At 38.5% G+C, this 14,919-nt stretch overlaps 1 pseudogene; it reads right to left on the reverse strand.

Moving 5' to 3' along the window:
* Window positions 1-4,281: 4,281 nt before the first annotated feature.
* On the reverse strand, window positions 4,282-8,497 carry LOC143855752 (polyubiquitin 11-like; annotated as a pseudogene).
* Between the last annotated feature and the right edge of the window lie 6,422 nt (window positions 8,498-14,919).

The raw sequence follows: 14,919 nt of genomic DNA on the forward strand, positions 1-14,919 counted from the left end.
CGTCCTTCAAAAATAGCTTGCATCCGATTTAAGTTTCCAAACAAATATTGTCGATGCCAACAAATTTTGGATGCACCTTCATTTCCCATCCTTACAAGGCCAAAGTCGCCGCTTGTATAGGATGTGAAGAAATCCTCCTGTGCAGTGACGTGGAAGGAAGCACCTGTGTCAACTACCTCGGTGAAACTCTAGCATGCGAGATTAACACAGTTATCATCTCGAACAATGACAATTCATCCGCGGCTATTGCGGTGTCATTTGTTCTGTTACCTTCTTCATTATTTTTGGATTGCTCCGCCTTGAGATTTCTGCATTCTCTAATGAAGTGTCTCGGCTTGCCACAATGGTGGCACTTTTTGTCTCGTCTGAAATTGGACTTTGATCGTCCTCTTTGCTGGTTTTGGCTGTAAGGATTTCGACTTTTGCTCCTCCAACGCCAATTTTGCTTTTCTTGTCTATTAGTGACAAGTGCCTCTGACTCAGGATTATATCCCTCGTCTTTTCGTTGGGATTCTTCATTTAACATTCTGTCTTTTACCATCTCAATTATGAGTGTTCCGTTAGGAGCTGAGTTGCTGACCGATACAACTAGTGTATCCCAATTTTTGGCAATGAGCTTAATAAGAGCAATGCTTGCAACTCATCTTCTATTGTCATCTTCATAGAATTGAGTTGATCCACCATGCCTTGGAACTCGCTCATGTGTTCCGAGACGCTCCCATCCTTGTATTTCAAATTTACAAGTTTGCGCATCAGATTTGCTTTATTCTGGGCGGTTGTCCTCGCATACATTTTCTCCAATTTTTGCCAAAGAACGTAAGCATCGTGCTCATTGGCAAAATTTTGAAAAATTGTTTAGTTGATCCACTGTCGGATCTGAGCGGCACACTTCCGGCTGAGCATTGTTCAATCTCCTTCAGACATGGTCGTTGGTTTACTGTCTGTTGGCGTTGTCTATTTGTCGTCGGTTGATGTTGTCGGTTTTTCGATTGTAATAGGCTTCACAGATCTTTAATGTATAAAAGATCCTCTATCTTTGGCTTACAGATCGTATAGTTAGATGCGGTCAATTTAATCATATTGCCTAAGCTCTCCTCCATTTAATTCTGCACAGAAACATAATCTAGAGCAACTAAGGCTCTGATATCACTTTGTTGGGAAAAGAGGTTACTATTGCGGAATTACAGGCCCAGATATTGTTTTCCCAAATCTGAACTGTGAAATTAAATGGAATAAAATAAATATGGAAGCGAAAAATAAATAACAAATAACACCATAAATTTTTACGCGGGAAACCCTCCCAGGTGAAGGGAAAAACCACGGGACCGTAGTCCACTTGAAAAACTTCCACTATAGTAACTAATGGGTTACAACATCACCTATAGATGGGTCTCTAACAAAGTGCATACAAACTTGTGCATTTAGTATATGGCTTTGAGTAGTTAACACTCCCTCACACACTGGCTCTCACTATACAGCAATCATAGAGCTGTATCTCTCTCTTTCTCTCTCTCTCACTGCGTTTTGTGAGATGTGCTTTTTTTGTTCTGGTTTTCTTTCCTTCAGCTTCTGCTCTATTTATAGCTGAAAAATGAGCACTGTGGGTGCAATTGACGTGCGGAAATTCCACTAAAAGTCACTAAATTCGGCACCAAATTCGGCCGCACCATGCACCGTCCAAGACATTTTTTAACAAAAATGTTTTGTCTTGCAATGACTAAGACCACACACATCCACATCTTTATATTTATTACACACATGCATTTAATGCACACACACTCACACATACTTATTACCACACAAGAATGTCGGTACCCCCAAATGGGAGGGACCCACTCTAACACTTCCTTGGTCGTAGACCATACTACCGTGCTCTAAATGACCACCTTCAAAGAAAATGGAACCCTAAAGGTGAATTCAAACTGGTTTCCCTTCCAAATAGTTTCTTCATTTTCAAGTTTTCTAACAATGAAGACTGCACCAGAGTTCTGGAAACCCCAACCACCTACGGAGGAAGAACTCTGATCTTCAAAAATGGTCCGCCAACTGCGCCCTGGAAAGGCTAAAGCTCACTTCAATTCCATTATGGATTAAATTCCCTGCCCTTCACCTGAAATTATGGACTCCTATTGGCCTGGGAAAGCTTGCAAGTCTCGTAGGTAAACCACTCTACATGGACATTTCAGCCAAAGATCCCCTCCCTGACACTATTCATATTCAATTCAAACCCCTTCGGGTTGAATATGACTGGAAGCCCAAAGCTTTCCAATCTTGCAAAGATTTCAGTCATGCATCATCCTAGTGCTCCCTAAATCCTACCCAACCTCAGCCTAAAGAAAAGCTAAAGTTCGAATGGATCCCAAAGACCCAGGCACCTGAAAAAGAAGCTCCACAACAACCTTTGAACTCCCTCCATCAAGCTTCTGTTGCAGAGGAAGAAAACCACCCAACTACTGAGGTTCCAATCCCAGTCTCGAACTCATTCAACATCCTAAATTCTATTGACTAGGAAGATCCTCCAATCTCAGGTACATTGTCTGCAAACCTCCCCCCCAGCTCCACCCTCAGCTCCACCTAACCAAACAACCATCAACAAAATGTCTTTGCAGCCCTCCTCAAGCTAGTCAGCCAAATATCGCTCATGTGGAGACCAAAACTAACCACTCCAACACCCTCAATGCCAGTCATTGATGCACGGAATATTAGAGGCCTCTGCACCAGTGGGAAGAGAAAGGAAGTTTCCAATCTCATCAAGATGACTGGTGCCCCCATTCTGTCTCCTAGAAACAAAAGCAAAAATTCTGAAGTTGGAAAAATTCTATTCCCTTATAGCAGAGGGATGGAGCTCTTATGGGAACTACTCAAATGTAATCAAAGGTAGAGTTTGGATTCTTTGGAATCCAATTGAGATAGATATCTCTGTCCTGGAAGAATCAAGCCAATTTGGCCATGTTCAAGCTAAGATCCTAAAGACTAACCGAAGCTTCAATCTCACAGCCATATACGCCCATAACTATTATGTCTCCCGCAGATCTCTCTGGTCTGATCTTGAGGACATAGAATCTTGCATTCACTCCCTTGGATACTTCTTGGAGACATCAATGCTGTTGGATATGCAAGCGAGAGATTCGGCTGCACTAAGCACAGCTCATCTGAAATGGAGGAATTAGACTAGTGCATCTCTAACTGTTCCTTATCTGACCTCGGTTCAAATGGCCATAAATGGAGTTGGAATAACAGGGCCAAGGAAGGTGAAAGAAAGTTATCCAAACTTGATCGCGCGATGGTAAATGATATGTGGATACAGACCTTCCCCAACTCCTCTGCAAATTTCAACCCTCCTGGAATCTATGATCATTGCCCAATCTCAATCCTCTGGAATCTCAGAAAATCTCTGGCCCAAAACCTTTTAAATTTATGAATATGTGGCTGGAAGACGCATCATTATACCTTGGGGTGGAGAAAGCTTGGAGTATAAAAGTTAACGAAACCCGATGTACTGCCTCACGCAAAAATTAAAGGAAGTTAGAGCTAGAATCCGAGAATGGAATAGAGACATTTTTGGCAGAGTGGATATAAATACCCCAATTCGCAAAAGAAGACTAGAAGAAATTCAAGATGAATTGCAAGAACTCCCAATGGACAGCACCTTAGTGGATGAAGAATCCGCTTTGAGAGAAAATTATATCAAATCCTCCAAGTTGGAAGAATCCCTCTATAGGCAGAAATACCGTATCCAATGGCTAAACATGGGAGACACGAACTCCAGATTTTTCTATTTCTCCCTGAAAACCCGCCGACACCAGAATTGCATCACTATCATCTGTGATTCCAACGGAAATCCGACTGTTGACCCTTAGCGTGTTGAAGCAGTATTCATAAATCAATTCAATCAGATTTTAAACAATGGGAAGTCACAATCCATTCCAACTCCTATTCATACCAGAAGACTCGCCCCGCGTGAAGCTACCATTCTTTCTCGTCCGGTCTCAAAAGAAGAAGTACGGAATGCTGTGCATAGGGCAAATACAGATAAGAGCCCCGGCCCGGATGGTTTCAATGCTGCCTTCTTCCAAGCATTCCTTGTATCTTATTGAGAGAGACTTCACAAGTGCTATACTCAACTTCTTCAAAAGAGGTAAGCTCCTCTCTGAAGTTAACAACACCTTTATTGCCTTCATACCCCAAATGTCTAGATGCCTCAAGGCAAATTTCCGCCCCATTTCCCTCTGTAACTTTGTGTAGAAAACCATCACAAAAATTCTTGCCGAAAGGCTCAAATCAGTCGTAGCAAAAATCACAAGCCCAACTCAATTGGCCTTCATCAGAGGTTGATGCAGTCAAGAAAACATCCTCTTTACCCATGACCTTGCCCACAATTTCCATTCCCCAAATTCTAAAAATGCTATGTCCTTGAAGATAGACCTTGCCAAAGCATTTGACAACGTAAACAGAGAAGCCCTCCTTCATTTCATGCGCCTCCAAGGCTTTAACTACTCCTGGATTCGATGGATATTCGAATGTATCTCTAAACCCTCCTTCTCCATTCTCATTAATGGCACCCCCAACGGTCACTTCTTTTCCACAAAAGGCCTTAGACAAGGCGACCCCCTTTCCCGGCTGCTCCTTTTCTGCATTGTGATGGAAATGCTATCCTTAGCCTTGGATAAGAATCTAGAAACACCATTCTGCCAGCCAAATGTCTCAATATCCCATCTTGTCTTCGCTGATGATTCATGATCTTTGCATCAGAAACACAGCCTCTGCTACTGGCATTTTGCAATGTTTAAAATTTTTTGCAGGAATCACAGGTCATGAGGCTAACATCAACAAAAGCGAAATTTTTTTCTCCAACACATGTAGTAGCACCAGAGGAGAAATTATCAATATCCTCAAATTCAAAGACTGTAAACTCTGCTTAAGTACCTTGGGCTCCCATTGACCTCTACCAGGCTTACGGCAAATGATTGCACACCGCTACTTTCAAAATTCCGAAAAAGGATCCATTCTTGGTGTACAAAAAACCTATCACAGGCGGGAAGAGTCGAGCTTGTAAAACAAGTGCTACTGAGCTTTCAAACCTATTGGTCCTCGGTCTTCAAACTCCCAAAAGGTATTCTTGCCACCCAACAAAAAAAATTTCGAGATTTTATTCGGGGTTGCTTTGAAGGTGCAAAGTGACTCCACACAATCAGTTGGGAAACCATATTCAAACCAAAGATCAAGGGGGCTTTCGGCATCAGAAGACAAGAAGATTTTAGTAAAGCTCTCCAAGTAAAGTTGTTATGGAATATCCTCTGCAAAGGCGAATCTTTATGAACAAAATGGTTCTACCAAAAGCATATTAAAGGCAAAAACATATGGACCAAGACTGTCCCTACCAAAGCATCGTGGGGTCTCAGAAATATTCTCAGATGCAAAGAGATTGCTAGTAGCTATATCTGCTACAACATCAGAAATGAATCAGAGTTTGACTTGTGGAACCAAACATGGCACCCGAAAGGCATCCTCAACAAACTCATTCTACGCCACTTCACCCACTTCACTGACCCCTCCCTCAGATCAGCTACTCGTTTATCCCATGTACACTGGGAAATTTCCTGGAATCCCATTCTCAACAATCCTTCCCTCACTTTATCGAGGGGGCTTCTAAATGAATCCATCTTTAATCCTGAGGGACGATCCTTTCCTATTTGGAAGCCGTCAACCGATGGCCATTATACTTCCAAATGTGGTTGGAACACATTCAGGGTAAAATCAGCAAAGCCTACATGGACTCAGATATCGATATTGATGATAGTGACGATATCAATATTGATGATAGTGACGATATTGATGATGACCTTGATACGTACAATAATCAGGTGGATGAGATCTACTTCTCCCTAAAACAGAAAAAGGTTCTAAAGTCACAAATATCATAAAAAATTATTTTGTTAAAAAAAGGGGGGTGTTCCTCAATTATGATTAGACGGCGGACTTGAAAAGCCACCTTCAGACGCTTTACGCCCAATCATTCCGGATAACGCTTGCGAGAGATAAATTGAACAAGTATGGTCGTCTCCTATTGGGATGTATTATTAAACTAAAATTGGGGTTATCTGCCCCTATGGGTTGATGCCACAGATTCCATCCCCAAAACCCATATTTTGCAATAAATGCGAGAATATTGACTTCCATAATCTCATGGTTTTTTTTACTTTGCAATAACTCGGGATCTAATCAATCAATCTGGTTCAAGGGTCATATCCGGTGATATGCAATCACAGTAAGGAAAGCAATTCAAAATAGGCTTAGTACCAATGACAGGATTTCATTCAGAGGTACTGACATCGATCCAAAATGTGCTCTCTGTAAAGTAATCTCGGAAGACGTTGGTCATCTCTTCTTCAGATGCGGTTACACTGCGTGGATATGGCGTTCAATCTATTGAAGATGCGGTTTCTAGAGAAAGCCTAACAGCTGAAGAAGAATGGGTGAGAAATCATGCTATAGACAACGGCCAGGCATCAACTATCCTGAGATTTTGTCTCTCTTCCGCAATTCATAGGATTTGGGTTGAGAGGAATATGAGAATATTTGGAAACAAATGCACCCACAAAACCTTTATCCATAAGCAAATACTTGCATAGGCCAGAACAAAGATAAACTATATGAATCTTGTAGATTCTCCCTGCCCCAGAGCAGTGGAAACTGCAAAAAATTTGGATACAAACTAATCCCAACTGCCAGAAAGAAAAAAGAATGCTCCTGGTCAAGCCCTGATAGTGGAGGATTTAAATTAAACACTGATGCCTCCCTTGATGAGGGTGGGGGCGGAATTGGTGGAATCAATAGAGAAGAAAATGGAATGGCCATTTCAATGTTCTCTATGGAGGATGCAAAGGAAGAAATATTTGAATTGGAACTCGTGATCAGAGTTGGTATCGACATGGCAAAATCATACAACGTTGACAAAGTATGGATTGAGGCTGACTCTAAATACGCTGTCGATGTTATGCAGGGGCAAACTAAACCTCCGTGGAAAAAAAACAACAACTCTTCTCTCTCAAATTCATCAATCGAAAGGCCATTTTGCCTCCTGGCGTAGCTCTCATTGCTGGAGAGAAGCAAACAGTGCAGCTGATGGCCTGTCAAAGCGGAACTTCCCCTTCAAAGAAACCAACATCCCGGTGCTCTTTTCACCTCCAAATCTGCTTCAGTTCATTAACTCATATCGTGTAGGCCAAATATTCTTCAGAATGTAAATTCTTCCCAAATCCTTTTTAAAAAATTTTGTTGGCCCTTTGGCCCCGCTATATTTGTAATCCTGTATTTCAGCTCTTAATATATCTGGTCAGGGTCTTGCCTAACACCAGCTTACTCATAAAAAAAACAAACAAACATGTACATAGGAATCAAAAGAGTTGATTAAGTCCAAGTCAATTATGACGTAAACTAGTTTCCTCGTCATAAATGGATATTGACCAATGGTAGAGCCCTTCTACACATTTTTTGCAAGGGCTCCTGTGAGTTTAGCATTCCTCTTTATATTTTTTTGTAAAAAGTGCTTAGTTAATTTACTCTATTTGTAAGGTTCAATTTTTCACCTGCTAGTAACCTCTTACGGGAACTAATATAAAGACATTGAAGAAATTAAATATACTTGTTTTATTTATTTTTTCTAAAATACATGTGTCTCAATTCTGTAATTCTTCCTAGAAACATGCAATGTTTAGTTATTCAAACAAGGCGTAGATTATTCGACCCCATGGGAATTTGTAGTGTTATAGAATAGGCCAATCTGCGAGCTCAAAGCCAAAGTACATGTCAAAGTAGATGAGCTTCTGTTTCTCCAGTGGAATCCCCTTCTTCTCTTGGATCTTAGCCTTCACAAATCCAATAGTATGGTCTCTCTCGGCCACAAAATCATAACGGTGTCACCACTCATCATTGTAACGTATATTTGCGGAACAATAAAGGAAATACCCATAACAAGGCAGAGTGTCGATTCATTTAGGATGCCGTAATCCGCTAGAGTCATCCTGTTTTTGAGTTGTTTCCCAGCAAAGATGAGCCTTTGGTGGCAGGTTAGAGTCATGTCCTTGTTCTGAATATTGGCCATTACTTCATTAACAGTGTCTGAACTCTCAACTTCGAGTGTTATAGTCTTTCCCCTCCATGTGCTGATGAATAGCTGCATTGAAGAATATACCATATGAAGAGTGCTTTCCGTTTTAATTTCATAATCTGCCAATATCTATTTGTCTTCAAGCTTTTCTACATTGTATTCGAGCATTTGTCGATTTGATTGAACCCCAACTATGCATTCAATCATGGTCTTGATGCATCGGATGGTATTCCATATTTCCACTTCAATTGTGATGATTTTTTTAATCGGTGTATCGACAAATAATTTCATTTTTTCACTTGTGCCGAAGATCACATGAAGGACAGATAGGTATTGGATGTTGTAAGAACTCAGAGTTCGGCCGTCTATGAGTTGTTTTCCGGCATAGATAAGAAAAAGAATACGAAAATGGAGACACGTTTACCTTATTTCGTCTCTTTATTACAATAAAGAATTAGAGGATGAGGAACTGTATCTTTTTCTTTTATCATTTAAAAGAAGAAGGGAATGAGAGTGGAAGAGAAATTTGAGAGTATACATTTAGCGTCAAATCATTCTATAACTTGATTGCATCCAATCATGCAGTCTCGCCAGTGGGTGAAGTAAGGAATACCGGCACCTCTCAGGGTATGTGGCTTTGCTTGTAGAGCCTCCAAACATTTTTAAAACCATTTTCACACAGAAAGTAACATGTTTTCGGCATGACCATAGAGTACAAGAGCGGCGAAAACGGACAAGAAAACGAGTATGTTAAAAGGAGTAAGTTATGAATTTTCAAAGATTGAGCTGCAGGACGTTCTCTTAAGGTCCGGAATTGTTTATCAAAATCTGAGTTCCATGTTGAATCCTACATCCGAAGGCAGGGTACTAATGTACTAATGTATGTTAATACACTTCATATTTTTTATTCATATGCCTGAGGGATATTTTTTGCATTGTCTAATAAGGGAAATTATATCAGTACAACAATATTGAGATATTTTCATTAACCCATCTTGCCTTTTAGGATTTAAAGAGCTGTCAAAAGGTTATTACATTTCCCAAAAGGCTCTCAGGAGCCAATTAAAGAAGAAAAGACAGCTTGGTTTGTCCAAATATGAAAATATGGTTGTGCTGATAACATTTCACTGTAATAATCCTACTTAAAATGATAAATAATATTTTGAAAAACATGTCTTGTAGGCTGCCATTCACTACTCTACAAAAATTATATCATTTTTTTAACGAAAACTTTTAAAACACATTTTAGAGCCATCATATGCATCGTTTATCTACAATTAACATTTTTGGCATAGGGTATTAGAATTTTTATATTAAAGTTAGGGATTTGCTAGCATCCAACACAAAAGGCATTTCACTGATGGTATGTTGCATGTCAGACCAGCCACTAAGGCTCAATTTTCAGCAGCTTTTGTCCTCATTCACGAGGTTGAATGAGGTGGCTGACATGCAATAAACCATTTGCGAAGTGCCTTTTGCAATGGACACTAGCAAATCCCAGTTTGTGATTTGCTAGAAATCATTGCAAAAAGCATTTTACAGGCGGGCTGTTGCACGAGAGAGCAGTCACCTTAGATGAATTAAATGAATAAGACAAAATATGTTGAAAAGTGTAAAATTTTCTAGTAATTTCACTAAACTTGGATAAATTACAAAGAGATGATGCTTATATAGAGCACTTACATGATGGGAAATGATATTTACGCCCCTTTTATCGCTAGGGACACCCATTTGCCAGTGCACTTTGCAATCAAAGCCACTAGATTTTTCTGAGATACAGTACATTAGCCCCCTTTTGCCATTGATACACTGACGCTAGGTGTCCCTGGTGATCAAAAGGGGCGTAAATATCACTTCCCTTACATGATGAACATATAAAGAAGAATATAATAAACATGGAAAGAGATTAAGTGAGAAGGGAAAGAGATAATTTAAATCTAATCTAGTTACCTAATAAGCTTACCTACCTCAATTTACCACCAAATCAAATCAAAACTTAAATCCTAATTTATTAAGCTTGCTCCATCCAATCAACTTTCCTAATCTTCCATTTACAACCAAATCAAATCAAATCTTAAATCCTAATTTATTAAGCTTGCTCCATCCAATCAACTTTCCTAATCTTCCACCAAGATGATCCAACGGTGGGATTTTTATACTTTAACAAAAAGTGAGCCTAGGTGGCTGGTCTCTCATGCAACCATGGTGAAATGCCTTCCACGGAACCAGATACAATAGGTGGGACCCAACAGTTTCGTAATGGATCTACATCTAGGATGTTGCATTCCCCTTCCCCGTCCCCATCTTAAGGGAAATTCCCCATCACCACTTCGGGGATGGCGGGGCCACCTATCCCCACAATTTCTACATTTTTTAATCTAACCAAACAATTGTTAAATAAGATTCCAAAGTTCCAAACTAAATTATGACACTTTATGGAGGTATTTTCATAATATTGATTATATATATGCATACTTATGTAAATTTTATAGACGAGATTATTGGGCGGGGCGAGAGCCATTCCCATCCCAGCTTCGGGGATTTTTTTTAATTCTAGTCCCCATCCCTACTTAAATTGGGAAATCCCCACCACAAGGGTCACGGAGCAGATCCCCATTTTCACGGGCTTAACTGCCAGCCCTATCTATATCCTGAGAATTTATATGATGAGTGGGCTTCCATGCACACTAGCAGGACATCCACCCTTGATAGTTGATCCAAAAATAGCCTAATTTTTCAACTTTTTAAGAGTCTGTTGTTGGATCAAATATCAAGGATGGGCGCCCCTCAAGTGTACATGCAGGGGCGATGCCAAAAATTTTGCACAAGGGGGACAAAAATTATAGTAATTTTTTTTCTATCTTAAAATTAAGATAGAAAAAATTTCTATCTGAAATTTTGCACAATGGGGCAAAAATTATAGTAAATTTTGCACAAGGAAGGGAGATAAAAATGGTAAAATTAAAATTTTAAACTTATTTTCTATCTTAGGGATGATTGGAAAGGGGGGCATATTTTTTTAAAAAGGGGGGTAAGTAAAATTAAGGAGGGAAATTGTCCCCCTTTCCTTTCAAGTGGCATTGCCCCTGTGTGCATGCACGCCCACTCATCATATGAAATCTCCTATATCCTTAGTGCACATCTTTTCCAACCCTAGCGTATATTTTAGGAAAGTTGGTTGGAGGAGGCAAGTTTTTTTTTACTACGGGCATACACGCCCGTAGTAAATCCAAGGATCTAAGAGATCCTGAATTTTACTACTTGCTCCTTTCCTTATCTGTAGAGTTGCCTTTTTAGCAAGGCTGCGCAAATCCTCACCGTAGATTTGATCACGTCACACTCCCATGCTTATCCTTGGGTTTCTTTATAAGGAACTCAAAACCCAACTTCTTCATCCAAAGCCTTCTTCCATCGCATCCGTTTCTTACTTTATTGAATTCGGGAAACAAGTTCTTCAATAATCATCTCAGGATCCAAAATCATTCAGCTACTGCAAAAGGTCATCTTATTTCCTGTGAAATGCTGGTCTTTGAGTCTTCTATTTATTAGAAGTACCTTTTTGTTTATAAAAACATTTTTTAGTATAGGCTGTTTTATCATGTTTTTCCCTAGATCTCTTTTTTTAATGGCTTCCTTAGATCTATTTATTTAATACAAAATTGTTGTTCCTTCTTGATGTGCAGAAAGGAAGTAAAGGAAGAAAGTGGGAGCAAGACTATTTGTTAGAGCCTAGAGGGGCAGAGGAATAGAGCTTGATAAGATTGATAAGATTTCATGTGAATTGGTAAGAAGAGGGTAAGGCAAGTGCTCTCCCTTTGATTTTATTCAGACCGTGTTTCATTTTGTCTTGAAGTTACTGTTTTGAGTGGACAAGATGATTTGTGGACTAGATGAGATTACTGACGAGAGAAAGGAGCATAATTTCTATTTCACAATTGATGGAGTGAGGGAGCTTGAAACAAAGGAGCATCTTGGTTGGAATGGAAATAAAGATGGCATTATGAAATAATTTGTTCATGGAATGGGTGACATAGGAAAGATGACTCTTACTTAACTTGATTACAACGAGCCTAGATTTATAATGCTAAATTATAAATGTTTGATTTAAGTTGAATTATAAGAGTCAAATATAGAGTTACCAGATAAAAATAAGTAAATTGTGATATTTTGAAGCGGATTTCCAGCCAAATTGTGGTATTTAGATGAAGAATTCAAGGACATATGATGTGAGATTTTTTATGTTATCTTGTAGCATTTCATTTTTTTTATGTTGTTCAAAGAGAGTGATTAGAGTTACAAGATATTGGTAAAGAGAATGTAATTAAATGTAATATATGACATTTTCATGAATATTTTAGGATAACAAATTGTGAGATCTTCTTCAAGTCTTGTATCCTTCTTCTTGAGCTACAATAATTTTTCATTGCATTTGAAGTAATGTTTTTTAGTTAAAACCAATCGTTTGGAAAAAATAATAGTGAATGGATTGAGTTGAAAAAATTTGCATGATTTAACCCGATTTGTTTATGGAATAAATTACTACAAGAAATATAGGCTATGGCGACGAATATATGTAACGGTCACACAAAATGACCTATAGTGAATATTGACCAATTAATATAACCGTTTTCCCAAAAATGATTTAGGCGGCAGTGTTTGGCGGTGTACAAAAAATGCATATAACGGCGAGTTAATATTTCTCCCCAATGCAAAAATTTGGGAGTGACAGTCACCAAGATATTTAGCATAAAAATATATTGAAGAAATCATTTTAGTAATTATAGGGTCGGTGTGAAGGTTACTGCCGCTAACGATTTATAATCGACAACGGTTTATATATAGTCGTTGCTAAATATACCTACTCAACGACGGATACGATAATCGTTGGTATAGATTATATATTGTGAGGGTTTAACAACAACGGATAACTTTTCGTCACGAAAAGGTTTTTTTAGTGCAGCAACGAAAACATTTCCGTCTCAAAAAAGTTGTCGCTTAAATTTTCACGATTTATTTATAAGGAAATAGAGATGGATTTGTGTCCATCACTAAACTTTCACTAATAATGATCCTAACCCTCCAATATGTAGAGCCTATATTATGTGTAGCCCCTCTATAGATCGGCGGTTGGGATCATCCTATAAAGATGATCTATGGTGTATGCCATATTTACATTGTGGCCTAATAAATGTATGGCTTGGATCATCTTTTTAAGTGGGCCCATTATACTTTTCGAAAAATATGGACTTCACAGCACTCACCGTATAAAATCTCTTCATTTAAAACCATTCACCACATAATGGATGAGCTTGAATTTAAACTTAAATCAAATCCGCTACGATTTTCCACAAGTAATGAAGTTGTTTTGATTCCCTCTATACGTAGTAATAAATACCATGCGATACAAGTAATGACGAAAAAACCGGATCAGCCCAAGAAAACCTAAATGATTAATAAAATTCTGTTTCTAGCTTTCATGGGTAATGTATAAAAGTATTTAAAACATACGAAAGTGAATTTACTCTACAGTTTTTCTTTAGGCAGGCTACTACTTAAATAGAATGAATGGTAAGAAAACAGTAGATATTTTGCTTATTGAAGTGATTTTTTTCTAAGTAATATTGTAAGGTGATGACAAACAATTAAGGGGCAGATGATACTATAGGTCAAAAATTATTCAAGTTAGTTCAAGATTGTAATTTTGATAATTCAACGTAAGAAAACCCACTCAAATAAGATCATATTTTACTAAAGTATCCTATTGGAAACATGTAGGAACTTAAACCCACCAATTCATTGGGTAATAAGAATTCTAGAAAACGAACCTTCTGAAATACGCCTAATGAAAAAATAGTCATGGAAAAAAAGACCCGTGTAACAAAAGTAGGCAGATTAGCTTCTTTTTTTGGGAAGAATTGTTATTTGCGGCTATAAAAAGTAGTACCCATATGAGGGCTTCAAACGGTAGCTACCGAACTTACTCTTCCTATAAGAGAAACATATGATAAACCCAAAATCATAAAATAAAAAACAAAATAAAAAAAGATAAACGAATCTATAGCCAAAAATCCCAACAAGAATAGAGGAATTCATAAATCTTGAAGCCAACGACCATGTTGTCCTATGATATGAACAGATTCATAGAAAGTAATATTAAAGGGATGTTAGGGTGATATCTAAACAAATCATTTTTGAAGGACATATGAAATGGGGATGGTTCCAAATTTTTCTATGAAAAATTGACTCTATATTAGCATGTTTATGGCCATTGAAAGTATAAGAAGCCAAAAATGTGATGCAAGAAATCAAGCTCCATACACATTCAATGCATGATAAGGTTTCATAATGCTCTTATAAATTAGCATGGAGTTCCAAGTTAAATTAAGGTAAATTGGTGGGACATATTCCAGCCAACGCCAACGAAACTTGAAACTTGGTAAGTTGCCTATTGACTGATTTCTTGTATGGGTACTTGTCTACATGCATTCTCTATAACTATAAGAGGGGTCGCTTGCTCACTTGTTCTTTATCTGCTCATGCTCCTCGTAGGATCATTAATGGAAGGTCAAATCATCAAAGGAGAATTCAAGTGCCCTTGCATGACTACGATTGTCGTCTCAGTGATATTCGAGTCATCCTATCAAAGCTAGATTTGTCTAATCATTCTTTGGAAATAGCTCCTCCTGCTACTCATTGCATATATATTTGATGCAGCCCACACCCATGTGGCTAACAAATTTGAAGCTCACATGAACCACCCTAAGCAAATGAGAAGATCATCCCGTATTCAAGCTCAATACAAGGCCCAA

Source organism: Tasmannia lanceolata, unplaced genomic scaffold, assembly GCF_043159265.1.
Source record: "Tasmannia lanceolata isolate RefF3 unplaced genomic scaffold, GAP_Taslan_0.1 ptg000023l, whole genome shotgun sequence".
NCBI lineage: Eukaryota > Viridiplantae > Streptophyta > Magnoliopsida > Canellales > Winteraceae > Tasmannia > Tasmannia lanceolata.